The sequence below is a fragment of the Canis lupus genome, chromosome 4, assembly GCF_003254725.2.
Source record: "Canis lupus dingo isolate Sandy chromosome 4, ASM325472v2, whole genome shotgun sequence".
Taxonomy (NCBI): domain Eukaryota; kingdom Metazoa; phylum Chordata; class Mammalia; order Carnivora; family Canidae; genus Canis; species Canis lupus.
The window spans coordinates 53,705,709-53,720,585 of NC_064246.1; the positions used below are offsets into that span (position 1 = coordinate 53,705,709).

Sequence of the window (14,877 nt, forward strand, 5' to 3'; positions counted from 1 at the left end):
AAAAGATTGTAGGAAAGGTGTTCTAGGATCCTGGCTTCATTTTATCCTACACCTACTCAATTATTGCTTTATTGGTATAATTAACCAAATTCTTACATAAGTTTTGTTTTTTTTTTTTTAGAGTAAGGCGGTCCCAGGTCTCAACTGAGCTTTCTAAAATTGAGAGATAGATATCCCTTCTACTTTGTCAAAAGGAGCAGAATCAGATAGAGATTATAAAAAGAGACCTAGGAGTTAGATAGACCTGACTCAAGCCCTGGGGCTGACACTCTGTGACCCTGGCGAGACTCTTCTTCCCTCCTGTCTTCTTTGCTTTCCAAAATTTCCCGAATCCTCAGTTTTCTCAACTATAAAGTGTCACAAGTGGTGCTTGACACATTGAAAATCATTATATATATTAACTATTATTAATACTGCTGTTACTAGTGTTATTATACCAGCAAATCATAAAGAAATCTTGTGCCCTCTTCAACTAGTTGTCAAAAGAAGAGAGAAACAGATCATTGGTTGTGGAGGGTTAGAGAGGGTAAGGGATTTGACTGTAAAGGAGCAGCATGGGAAGGGGAGGTATAGGTGATAGAACTATTCTGGATCTTGATTGCAGTGGTGGTTACACAACCCTCTGTGTTTGTGAAAACTCACATAACTGTACCACCAAAGAGTAGATTTTATTGTATGTAATTAAGAAAGGGGAGAAGGTGAATCAGCTACACTCCATGTTAATTATGATAGCAAAACAGGATAATATTCTTTAGAAGGGCCTTTGCTTAACTCATTTAATGTGAAAAATATTAACCACCCCCTGAATGGTCTAGATATTAACATTATCATCAAATAGCAGTGGATCAAGATCTTCTCTCTTTACAACAAGAATATCCTAACTTAGGAAGCACAGACCTCAGCATGGTTTTCAAACTGCTCTGACTCAGATGAGTTTCCTGAGTTTTATTTCTGTGTCCCCAGCTTCTAGACACTTAGAACATTAGGGACAACAGCCTCTCTGCCAACTTTTGGCTCCCTGTTCTGCTTCCACCACTTCTTGCAAACCCTTTTGGGTTTCAGTAAGTGGCAGGAACAATGAGCTGACCAGTAGGGACACCACCACCCAGAGATCCTAAGCCCCATCAAAGATGCCAAGAGTCAGGTCTTTCACACTTCTTTATTGATGTCTGCATTCCCCCTACAGTGACCCAACCAGAGTCCTACAGAGGAATGACAGGTCTATAGTCCTGGTGAGAGACAGGCCTGAGCTTCTGTTGAACTTATTCTCTCCTTTCTGACCCCATCCCTTGTGATGGCGAGAATCCCCCTCTCCTACTGGCTCCTCATAAGACCTTCACCACTTTGGTGCTGGGCTAGGGTGGTTCCACCTCTAATTATGACTTACTTAATTTGCATGTGGTTTCTCTCACTAAACAGAGCAATAGAGAGTGATGTCTATGTAGTGCAGTCTTGCCTAGAACCTTCATCCAATCAGTTCAGCTCCTCCTGTGCTCTTGATTCTCTCACTTTTGAAACATGAGGATGCTTTTGTGCCATTTGGTTTCTCTCCTATAAAGTCTGGCTGGCTTACACAGTTATCCAGCATTTTCTAATGGCTTCGGTGTTTACTAGTGTTGATACTTTCCCCCTTACGGCATAAGTATCCCTTCTGGTAATATTTCTGCTCAACTCCAACTTTGTTCACCCCTTCTCAATGGCACTGCTGTCATCCACCCTCCTCAGGTGACAGTCTTCATGCCATCTTCTCCTTCCCCTTGTTCCTTCCCTCTTTTATATGATCAGTTAACTCACAACTTCTCCCTTCTCAGTGTACTAATTCATCTCTAACCTGGACTATATGAGTGCCTCCTTCTCCTTCTTCCTTCTTCCCAGTGTACTTCACACATGAGTCTAGCTCCTGAAGTACATTTTGAATATATCACTTTTTTTCTCAGTAGGTGATGGATGCCACGCCAAGTGCTTTACATGTATTACTTCATTTAAACCTCATAAAAATCCTATGACTCTGGTACTCTTTAGTCTTGATTGTGCACACAAGGTCACAAAGGTGAGAGGCTTGCCCAGGGTTGTACATCTAGTAAAAGGGCAGAGGACAAGATTTGAACCCAGGTTTAGCCAGTATATTGTCCAGTATATCTTATCACTTCCAGAAAAACTGGACTTCTTTCCTAACATATCTTCATGCCATTCTTTGTTGTTAAAGGCCACCTTTTCATGAAATTAGCACCTGTATTTCTGAAACCAGTATCTGTAAATGAGGGTAGGATGATAGTACTGCATACGGCTCAGTGATGACAGTAGGCAATATTTCTCGAAACTTAAACAATTGATGTCAGTGACATCAAATTCAGGATATGGTGAATGTGTTCGTATTTGTTATGTAGCATTTAAACTGAAGGATTCATACAAAAAGATAGCTGAGGTTAAAAAAAAAAAAGCTTGACACAGAAAAAAAAAAATGTCTGGACCTAGGAGAATGTTATCAGGTGAAGCACTTGCATTTCAGATGGACATTAGAATTCACTTTACTTGTATTCATTTCATAAGGGCTCTGAGATCAGCAGGAAGGCTCCAAGGCTGGAGAACTGGACACAGAATGACTGCTGTCTTCCCTCCCCCCAACCCCCCCCCACCCCCAGCCTGGGAAGTAGTAGGGAGCCGAGAAAGGGAGCTATGCTGAAACTGTCTCCTATTGTGAAAAATGACAATTTCTTGGAAGCAGAGACAAAAAGGTAACTGCATTCTGTTTCCCAGCCTATCTTAACGTCTTTTGCTGTTAGGCAGACTTAGTAGTTCGTTAAGACAGATACTCTTTACTGTTAATACTAATCTTTCTATTGTGGAAAAAAGCTCCTACAACAGCCCTGTTGGGATAAGGCAGGCAGAGCACTCCTACGATGTCAATTTCTGACCCTAGAGAACCAGTCACAGCACAATGGCTAAAATGCATTGATTGAGACAAAGTGGGAGGAGGCTCCCTTCAGATGTGGGGCAGCTGAGGGTCCTGCTGGCTCTTGGAAAGGACTACTGCTTCCGCTAGAAGAAAGTGCAGCCCTCCTATAGCAGGACTGAAAAGACTCAGAGTGGAAGGATGACCAGGCAGGAGGTCCAGGGCCTGGGCCAGGTCCTTAAGAACAAAAGTTCTCAAGGTGAGCTTCAGAATCCCTGGGAGGGCTTGCTAAAACACAGACTGCTGGCCTCCACCCCTAGAGTTTGGATACAGTAGGCCTAGGGTGGGACCTAAACACTCGGCACTTATGGCAAGTTGAAGCTGCTGGTTCTGGGACCACACTGAGAACCACTGCCCTAAAGAAAAGTCATAATCTCAAGTGCCCACGAAGACTAGATAGGTGCTGGAGGTCAGTGACCCAGAAGGAAGCTGGGAGGAAAACAACAGTCTCTGGACAACAGCACATGGCAAGTGATGGAAATGCTTTCTGCAGGGGGCAGCTTCTATTCTAATCTGGCTGATTACTGATGATCTTTGTCATGTCCTGAGCTCCTTTTTCTCTTTCCACCATTTCCTTTTCTCAAGAGTAACTACTATTATGAAATTTGTGTGGACTGTTTTCTTGCTTTTCTTTATAATATTACTGTAGGTTTGCCTCCTTATACGATATATTAGTTACCATTGCCGGTTTTTGAATTTGACGTATAGAACAATTCCACTTAAGTATTCTCCATTGACTTCCTCCCCTCAACATTCTATTCCTGAGATGCCTCCATGCTGTAGCACATAGCTGTCATTAATTCAGTCTCCCTGGTGTCCTCTATAGTGATTGGTTCATCCCTTTGTGAGACATGTGGGTTGCTTCCAGGTTTTTGTTTCTATAAACAGTGCATCTATGCACATACTACATGTGGTTCCTGGTGCACACATGTAATTTTCTTTAGGACACATATATGAAGAGTGGAGTTGCTGGCTCCTGGGGTATGTGTAACTGCAGCTTGATTAGATACCAGTAGGGCATAGTAGTGTACATAGTAGTACAGTTCCCACTAGTAGGATATAGAGTTCTGGTTGTACTACTTTCTTGCTAGCATTTGATAATGTCTTAGTATGGAACAAGTGTGAAATGGGATGCTATTGTCTTTTAAATTTGCATTTCCCAGATTAGTAATGGAGTTAAGCATCTTTTCATTTGTTTGTAAACCATTTGGGATTCTCCTTCAGTGAAATGTCTTTTGTCCATTTTAATTGTTTTCTATTATTGTTATTTTATGTGTGTGAATAGCAGTACTTTCTATTCTGAAAAATAATTATTTAGCAGGTCTATGTACTTAAAATTTCTTCTTTGAGTCTGTGGTTGTATCTTTTCAGTCTGTGCTCAGTATCTTTTTAAGATCTTAACATTTCTTTTTAAGATTTTTACATTTTAATGGCAAAAAATTTATGATCTTTTCTCGAGGGTGTGAGCTTTCTGTGTCTTACCTGAGCAATCCTTTCCTACATTAATGTCATAAAGATCTAATATACTGTTTTCAAGACTTTCAAGTTTTGCTTTTTTCATTAAGTTTCTAATTCATCAGGTATTACTTTTTGTGAATGGCCTGAGGTTGGGGTCGAAACATATGTTAAATCAATGGGATCATCATGTATTGAAAAGTCCACTTGGCTCTGTCATATGGCATTGCCATATACCTATGGGTCTCTTTGTGGGCTTTCCAGTCTGTTTCACTATTCTTTTATCTATCCCTGTGACAATAAATCATTTTAGCTTACTTGTTACACTTTAAAAAAACATTTAAAGTGTTTTATTTCATAAGGCATGTCCTCTTATCTTGGTCTTCATGAATGTCTTGGCTATTCTTGGTCTTCCACATACATTTAAGAATGAACTTAAATTTTACAAGGAAGCCCTGTATAGAATTTGATTGGATTTATGTTCACTCCATTAACATTGCATCTGTCTCTAGTTACTTATGTTTTCTTCGATGTATTTCAATAAAGTTTAACAATATTCTCTATGTGGGTTTAGCATACTTTTGTGGCTATCCAATATTTTTTGTTGATCTTATAGTCAACATGTAGGTGTAGATTATACTGTTTTTCATATCTTGTGCTGCAGTTGTTCCAAGTCTTTTTTCATAGGCGCTAATTATTTTAATTTATGAAAGTTTTACATCTTTTGATTTCTTATACCTTTCCTTTTTCTTTTCATATTGTACTGTTTAGGACTACCCTATATACTGTTGACTAGAAGTCAAAAAAGTCAAGTTGGTGTCCTGACTTTAAAGGGAAAACTTTGAACAATTTATGTATGATATTTTGTTCTGAGCTTTTTTTAAAAAAATACTTTTTATCAAGATAAGAGAGTTCCCTTTTATTCTTATTTTGCTAATCGTTTCTGTCGTTCATTAATATGAATTTTATCAAGTGATATTTCTCAATATATTAATATGAATTATATTTTCTAATAATCAGTTGTTTTTTTTGCACTAACTGAACATCATTATTACAGAGCATCTTTTCTATTTCTGAAACTATTTAGTATTTTTTAGGCTTTTGTACCTGTGTTCATAAGTGAGTTTATCCTATCATTTTTCTTTTTTTCTTTTTTTATTTGTTTTTAAGTAGGCTTCACACCTTGTGTGGACCCCGGTGCAGGGTTGGAACTCATGAGCCTGAGATCAACACCCAAACTGAGATCAAGAGTAAGATGCTTAACTGACTGAGCCACCCAGGAACCCGTTTTTCTTTCTTAAAATATCTTTGTCAGGTTCCAATGCTTTTCTATATTCTAGAATTTCTTACAGACTAGAATGATTTGTCCCTTGTATATTTAAACTCATTGATAAACCTGAGCATAGAGAGACATCTTTACTTATTTATTTATTTATTTATTTATTTATTTATTTATTTATTTATTTTAGAAAGACATCTTATTTTATTAAAAAAATTACAAGATTATCTAGGTTTTGTGTTTCTTTGTGTATTGGCTTTGGCAAGTTATCATATTTCTTGGTATTTTTCCATTTCATATAAAGACTTAAATTGGTTGGCAAAACTTTTCATAATATCTTCAAGTGCCTTTACATTTGTAGTTATGTATCTCTCGTTCCAAATATTTTTTTCATGTCTTTTTTTCCCCTTAAACAGTACTGCCAATTATTACTCTTTTCAAAGAACTAACTTTTGGGTTTCTCTTTTTTCTTTTTTTAATTTCTAGTTCTTGAACAAAACAAGGATAATTCTACAGTTTTCTAAATGTTTTGCCTTTCTTGATTTTTCGTATATGTATCTATGGTTATGCAGGGTTTTCTTTGTGCAGGATCCTAGAAGAGTATTTATGATATGGGTGCAAATATTTTTTAATTTTAGTGAGTTTATCCTATCATTTTTCTTTTTTGTGTGTTTGTTTTTAAGTAGGCTTCACACCTTGTGTGGACCCTGTGGTTTATATGTTTTATAGAGGGGTTTTCCTTAGTTTCTAAATATATACGATTTTCTAAGATAAATTTCTTGTATATATTTTTTTCATTGGTTTTGAGCTGATAATCTTACAACAGAAAATATTTCCTTCATAAAATCAATTCTTTAAAAAATCAAGACTAGAAAAAAAAAAAAATCAAGACTAGGTATCTGGCCTAGTATGTGTCAATTCATATAAACATTCATGCCGGTCTGAAAAGAGTGTGTATTATTACAGTTGTTGGTGTTATGTTTTATGTTCATGTCATGGTTATTAATTCAAGATATATATATTTATATTTGAGTAGAACAATTAAACACACATATACCTGTTTGATCTATTAATTACTAAAAGAGATATATATTATTAAATACATAGCAGATTAGAACTATTCTATTTTTCTTATACCATGTAGTTGCCCTCATTTGCCTATTAGTATAGTTGTTCTCACTCTGTTTCTATTAGTTTCAATCCTGTGCATATTTTTTTCATATTTTTATCTTTTTCATACTTTTAAATACCAACTATTCTTTATGGTTATGTTTTAGGTTTTCCCATATAACTGGATTATTATTTCTGATTTTTTTAAGGTAAAATTTATATATAGTGAAATGCATGGGTATTTTTATTTTATTGACAAATAACATTACATATTTAAGGTATACAGTGTGACTTAGAGGGCTCATGTGCTTTTTTATTAATTAAGGTATAGTTAACACACTATGTTACAGTGGTTTCAGGTGTACAACACAGTGATGCCAAGCCTATGTCATGTTATACTTACAAATGTAGTTACCATCTGTCACCATACAACACTGTTAGAACACCACTGACTCTATTTCCTATTCTGTATCTTTCATCTCTGTGAACTATTCATTTCATAACTACTGGATGCCTTTATCTCCTCCTCCCCTTGACCCAGTCTATCCATCCTCCCACTCGTCTGCCCTCTGGCAGCCATCAGTTAGCTGTATTTATGGGTCTGATTTTGCTTTCTGTTTGTTCATTCGTTTTGTTTTTTAGATTCCTCATATACATGAAATCGCATATATGTCTTTCTCTGACTTAACTCACTTGGCATAATACCCTCTAAGTCCATTCATGTCAGAAATGGCAATGTCTCATCCTTTTTTGGTGGCCAAGTCATATTCCACTGTGTATGTGTGTGTATGTATGTGTGCGTGTGCCTGTGTATTACATCTTTTTTATCCATTTATCTATGGATAGATACTTGGGCTGCTTTTATATCTTGGTTATTGTAAATAATGCTGCAATAAACAAAGGGGTGCATTTTCAAATTGGTGTTTTCATTTTCTTTGCATAAATAACCAGTAGTGGAATTACTGGATCATACAGTATTCCTATTTTTAATTTTTTGAGGAACCTTCATACTGTTTTCCACAGGGGCTGTATCAATTTACATTCTTACCAATAGTACATGAGGGTTCCCTTTTCTCGACATCTGTGCCAACAGTTGTTATTTATTGTCATTTTGATAGGTGCAAGGCCATGTCTCATTGTGGTTTTGATTTGTATTTCCCTGATGATTAGTGATGTTGAGTATTTCTCACATGACTGTTGATCATCGGTATGTCTTTTTTAGAATAATGTTTATTCAGGTCCTTTGCTCACTTTTAAAATTGGATTTTTTTGGCTTTTTTTGGTATCGAGTTGTGTAAAGTTATTTATATATTTTAGATATTAACCTCTTATCAGATATATCATTTGCAAATATTTCTCCCACTAAGTTGCCTTTTCATTTTGTTGATGGTTTCCTTTCCTGTACAAAAGCTTTTTAGTTTGATGTAGTCCCAATAGTTTATTTTGTTTTGCTTCTTTTGCATTGAGGAGACATAGTTAGGAAAATGTTAGTAAAGGTGATTTCAAGAAAATTACTGCTTATGTTTTCTTCTAGGATTTTTATGGTTTCATGTCTCACATTTAGATCTTTAATCTATTTTGAGTTTATTTTTGTGTATGGTGTAAGAAAGTGGTTTAGTTCATTATTGTGCATGAAACTGTCCAGTATTCCCAGCACCATTTATTGAAGAAATTGTCTTTTATCCCATTGTATATTCTTGCCTCCTTTGTCATTGATCAACTGACCATATAAACATGAATTTACTTTTGGGCTTTCTATTCTTTTCCATTGATCTAAATGTCTATTTTTGTGCCAGTACTATATTGTTTTGAATACTCCAGCTTTGTAGTATATCTGAAATTTGGTGATGTAATACTTACAGCTTTGTTATTAAGATTGGTTTGGATATTTGGGGTCTTTTGTGGTTCCATACAAATTTTAGAATTATTTTAATTCTGTGAAAAATGCTGTTGGTATTTTCATACAGATTGCATCAAATCTGTAGATTGCTTGGGGGCAGTATGGGCATTTTAACAATATTAATTCTTCCAACCCATAAACATAGTATGTCTTTCTCTTTGTGTCATCTTTTACTTTTTCAATTCATTCTTTTGTTTCTTCACTCAAACATATTTATTTTCTTTCTCTGATAATTCTTGTATTGAAAGCTTCCATGGGTCTACATTGGCTGCCTTATTTGCCTGCTTGCTCTCCTGTACATGGTGCCTGATTTGAGTGTTTCATATTTCTCAACTGTGGGTTTATGTTTTTCTTTATCTGAAAACATTACTTGAGACCTATATTTAGGGTGCCTTTTTATCCAGAGAAGATTTGCATTTGTTGCCATCAATCATTGGTGCTACCACCACCTTTGGCCCAATGTAAACTAATTTCTTTGCTTGAGCTTTTATAACCTCCTAGGTAACATACATTCAGGTTATAAATCAGAGTGAGGGCCAGTTTGGAGTTACCAAACTTTGGAAAAATGTTTTCTTTCTCTTCCTTTCAGTGCTGAGATTCAAAATATGTAACTTCCCTTGCAATCTTGTAAGTGGAAGGGTCAGGGTGGAGAAGATTACTTAGGTTGAATTCTATTTTGTCCTTACACTGAGGGTTTGGTACATTGGGATCCAAATTTCATTGTGGGATCTCTAATTAGACTGCTTGCTTCAGGTGGGCCCTGACATTGGTTTTGCTCCCATTAAAACTGTAGCTGAATTTCATCTAGTTTATCTAAATCTGTAAAGTTATGGTTGAACTTGATGCTCAGATTACTTCTCTAAACTCCCATGCTATTTTAGCTCTTAGACTCTGAAAAATCCCAAATTTTAGCTCAAAACATTTAAAATATTTTAAAGATATTTTTACATTGTAGTTTTAGTTGTTTTCAGTGGGTGAGCTAGTCAGGGTACTAAGACTACCATCCTATTGCATTAGAGGTCCAAGTTTCTAATTTTTCAAAAGAAGATGGGAATTGAAATTTTATAGTGAAATCACCTCAACTTTAAAACTTGGTAGCTTATTACTATTTGATACTATCAATGTGCCAACTCTTTAAGATCCAGATCTAGTCTAAGGGTTGCCAATTTGCTAGAAAACTGTCTAGAGGTTTATTGATCAATGTTCAATCAGAGAAAGAGAACCTCTATGAAATACACACACACACACACACACACACACACACACACACACACACACACACTAAAGGACTTTAATGTGACTTTCTGTCTGATCCTGGGTCTGAAGTGAGCAGGACAGGCAGTCAGGAAGGGAGGATGCATGTGAGGTGGGGGGAGAGGAAGAGCTGGAACCCACAATGAAGAAGTGATAAGAGACTGTCACAGGTAGCAGTTCAAAGTCTCTGATTCAGTGGAGGAAAAGCTGCTGCTCTTCTTTATGAAGCAAAGTATGGACCTGGCATATGAGTTGGAGGGGTTAAAGACTTGGCAGCTGCCCCTCACGAAGAAGGTGAGCTGGCTGGTGATCTCCAACTGTGTCTAGTGCCCTCTACTGACCATCTAGAATAAAAGGAGTATGCATGCTATTTAACTCCCACTAAGCCTCAGGCAGCCATGCTAATTCAGTGAAGGGAATTCCAGAAAACGTAGTTCTAACTTATCTGAATTAGTACGATACAAATCCACCCCACATCATCATGTTTTAATGGCTGGTTTGGCTTGAACATACTGTACTCAGTGAAATCAACTTCCAGTACAGAAACTGGTTGAAATAAAATAAGCACCTGTAAAAAGTGAGAAACATGGGCTTTTCTAATTATATAGGATCTACTTTTAAGTTGAGTGAGTTACTTTGAATTCAAGTTCCTCATATCTGCAGTTGGTATTTAAATTTTACCCAAGTGTTATGCTATATGTTGGCAAATTAAGCTTCAATAAAATAAAAAAATTATAAATTTTACCCATGAAGCTGCTGAATTTTTAGAGATTGCTCTGTCTTTAAATCCTAAATTGAAAGATCTTTTTTTTTAATTTTTTATTTATTTATGATAGTCACAGAGAAAGAGAGAGAGGCAGAGACATAGGCAGAGGGAGAAGCAGGCTCCATGCACCGGGAGCCCGACGTGGGATTCGATTCCGGGTCTCCAGGATCACGCCCTAGGCCAAAGGCAGGCACCAAACCACTGCGCCACCCAGGGATCCCCTAAATTGAAAGATCTAAGCAGAATATTCTAGGGTTCTGCTCTGAAGATTTAAGAAATGGATTGGATATTCTCATTTGAAGGCCATTTCTCTCAGAAAAGCAGTGATATTCTGTCCTCTAGAACAAAACTATTTTGAAGTTTGCTTGTATAAAAGGCAAGCCAGACCATCACAAAACATCCTTTTGAATCAACCCTTCTTTTCCAGTGAAGAGCTTGTTGATATATTTAATAAACATTTATTACTCTACGCCTAAGGGGACACAGTCAAGTGACCTGTATCCAAGACTGGTAGAGTCTGGGTTGGTCTTGAAGGTCTATTAGGAATTGGCTCATTTATTTGGTTAACAAACATTTATTGAATTCCCAGTATATGCAAAGTTCTGGGGTTACAGTTGCAAACAAGATAGCCCTAATCCTTGCCTAGTGGGTTTATGTACTATTAAAGATGAGAGACATTAAGCAACTTGTTTCTGGTGGTGAAGAGTCCTTGATGGAAAAGTTATAAGAACCTTATAACTGGGAACTGGGTCATGGAAGAGATGGAGCCTACGAAGGCTTATGATGACATTTTGAAGGATGAGAAGGGGTTATCCTAGTGAAAGATGAGTGTGTCAAGCAGAGGGAACAGCATGCCTAAAGACTTCTAGGACAAAATAGTTTTTTTTAGGTGAAAAGAAATTGTAAAAAGGCTGATAGAGAATAGGGTATTAATACGAAGAGGTAAATCAGGCAGAGACTTGCAGAATATTGTGAGATAATAAAGGATTTAAAATGGAGAGGTGGTGTAGGGGAGTAAAAAGATAACAGACAATATGACCAAATGTCCATGCTGCACAGATAATGGTGATGATTAATTTTACATGTCAACCTGACTGGGCTGTGGCATGCCCAGACAGTTGGACAAATATTATTCTGAATGAGCATGTAAAGGTGTTTCTGGATGATTTCAATGTTTAAATCAGTAGACTGAATAGACTGGCCTCCCTAATGTGGGTAGGCCTCATCCAATCAGCTAAGGACCTGAATGGAACAAGAAGGCTAAGAGGGAACTTTTCTTGCCCTCAGACTGGAACTTATATCACTGACTCTCTTGAGTTTCCAGCTTGCTGACTGGAGATCTTGGGACTCCTCAGCCTCCATAATCCTGTGAACCAATTCCTTATAATACATAAATATAATATTGGATATATGTTTCCTCTTGATTCTGTTTATCTAGAGACCCTAATATATACATATACACATACATATACATATACATATACATATACATATACATAATTTGTATATATGGCTACAGAGTGGATGTAAGAGGGGCAAGAGGCCTGCAAAGAGAGTAGACGGGTTATCCAGGTGGGAGAAGATGATGACTTGGATTTGATGATGGAGTGACTCAAAGACATGTTAAATTGAATGAGTTTGAGATGGAAATGTGGACATGCAGGGCTAGAGACAAAAAAGTTGGAGGTATGTTTGATCATCATCATTGACAGTATATTTCTGTAGTGCTGAAATAATGGTACTGTGTATATACAACTCAAAAGATATATTTGAAAACCGAGTCAGATTCTATGGACTTAACAGGTGAGACTAGGCAGGTGCACTCCAAGAAGTGGCCATCTCAGCCAAGTAATGATGGTGGCATCCTCTCACAGTGAACATTTCAGAGGGATGTTTTCTATAGCCAGAGACAAAGCAAAGTCTGGACCAGAGTTCCAAAGTGCCCAGACTCTGTTACCCTTTGAGGTGGTTTCATAGCTCTTGTGTGGCCCAGGGAATATGACAGGGAGAAATGTGGTTGTGTCTCCTAGCTTTATAAAGCTCCAGAGAAATGTTTTCTTTATTGAACCATCATTTCCTGGCACATTTCTACATTCATTTGTAACCTTTCCTTCTCTACTCAAATTCCATTTCAAGTACCTGTAAAACATGGGGCAGTAACCATGTCCCTTTCTTCCTTGGTTACACTCAGAAGTGTCATGAATCAAAAAACCCCACAAAACTTTAAATGCTATCACAAGGTCTGTTTTTAAAACTCAGAGAATAATTTATTTGCTGTTGGCATTATCAGTTTGTTCTCTCCGTTTCAAGCTCATTTTTTGTTGAAATTGTTTTTGTGGAAACAGTGATTACTTATCCAGATTTCTCGTTTTCATTTCCTTCATCATAAGAATCTACATTAATCACTTCCAAACCTAGACAAGCTTTTAGATCATATTTTGCTCCCATCCTCAGAGAATGGAGACAATGGCTTTTGTTACTCTGGGGAGCGACCTTCAAAACATCATAAAAACCAAGTAATATATGTGGTAACTCAAATAAATGAGGGTTAATGCCAGCCTCTCCTAGGAAAGAACATATTCCCGCTAACATCAATACCTAGGATTACTGTGTGTGTTCTCAGTTTGAGGGAGAAAAAAAGAAATAGAAACAGTTATGATTGAAAGGGACACAATTTAGAAAAAACTGGTGGGTGGGGTTTTGAAGTTGCTGGTGTTTTCGTTCATTATAGTGGCTGCTTTTGGGGAGTTCTTGAGGCCACGGCTGGGAAATTTCAATTCAGTCAGAATCACATGGGGAGTGTTCAATGCTTGAGACACATCCCACACAAACTAAATAAAGTGCCAGGGCACCTATATATTTAAAAAAAATTCTCTATGTGGTGATGGTTGAAAACTACTGGCTTAGACTGACTTAGCAGATCTCTGTGTGTGTTATAGGTATAGAAACTTTAATATGGAATACTATCATCCCACTGTTGGGAATAGAATGATTATGGTATTGCTTCTGGTTGAAAAGTAACCCAAGCTGTGAGACAGCAGCTCAGTTAATATATTTGGTAAAATGAAGACCTGCAGTACATACTCTCAGTCTAATGTACTTCCCTATCCAACTATATTTCTGTGTTGTGATGTGATGATACTGTGCATATAAAACTTTAGCAAATCAGTGGGATTCTTTACTCAAGTATGTGTATATTTCTTGATCAATTTCTTCACCGATCTTAAGTTCACCGCTCTCTGAAATCTTCAAGAGCTCAAAGACGAATTCCTATTTCAAGAAAAGTTCTTTAAAAATTGCTCTCATATTTTACTTGTGTATTTGATAAACACTAATAAACCAACAGCCACTCTGGTGAACTTGACTTGTATCAGTGTAGAGGACCATTTAAAGTAATGTTGAGTGAGATTTTGATGCCAGACAACCTTTAGAGCATGGTACTGGTTACCATTATGTTTAACACCATGGCTCCTTCATTTTCAGCTTAAAAATGTGGGGCACCGGGGGAGGGCTCAGTTGGTTAAGAGTCTGACTTTAGCTCAAGTTGTGATCTTGGGGTCCTGGGATGGAGCCCCATGTGATCAAGCTCCTCAGTCAGCAGGAAGTCTGCTTTTCCCTTTCTTCTTGCCTCTTCCCCTTGCTTCTGCTCTCTAAGAGGAAAAAATGCATAGTGCTCCCTCAGACCTCATTCTCCTACACCCTTGTGATTAATCCTGTATTTCTGAGTTAAGCTTTTATTAGTGTGATTCAAAGGAACCTCAGAGATCTCAAGTGAAAGCCCCATGTCCTGTTCCAGGGACAGAGTTAGAATCACCTACCATTAGTGAATGTGTTATCATATGCTCTGCACATTGGGTGCTTTTCATTTTGTTCCATCTGGTATTCAGTACCAGCCCCACTGGTGAAAGAAAGCCATGGAGATTCAGAGAGGTTAAATGTCATGGTCTAGATCACATGCCTAAAGACTTGTATATCAAGTCCAAGCACCCTGATTCCTAGACAGTATGTTTTATAATATTCCATGGTTCTGATTGTTGAAAAGTAGTTCCCCATATTGGGTGGAAGTCTCATTCTCTTACCTGTTATGGGATTTGGAACTTTGATGGGTTATTATTCCAAATTTATAAAGATAAGCACCCTAGTTATTTTGAGGTTTTCTT

At 37.1% G+C, this 14,877-nt stretch overlaps 1 protein-coding gene across 3 annotated transcripts in view; it reads right to left on the reverse strand.

The window, feature by feature from the left end:
* Positions 1-14,877, reverse strand: part of SGCD (sarcoglycan delta) — a 917,058-nt gene that overhangs the window by 10,327 nt on the left and 891,854 nt on the right. The gene's annotated exons all lie outside the window — the stretch shown is intronic.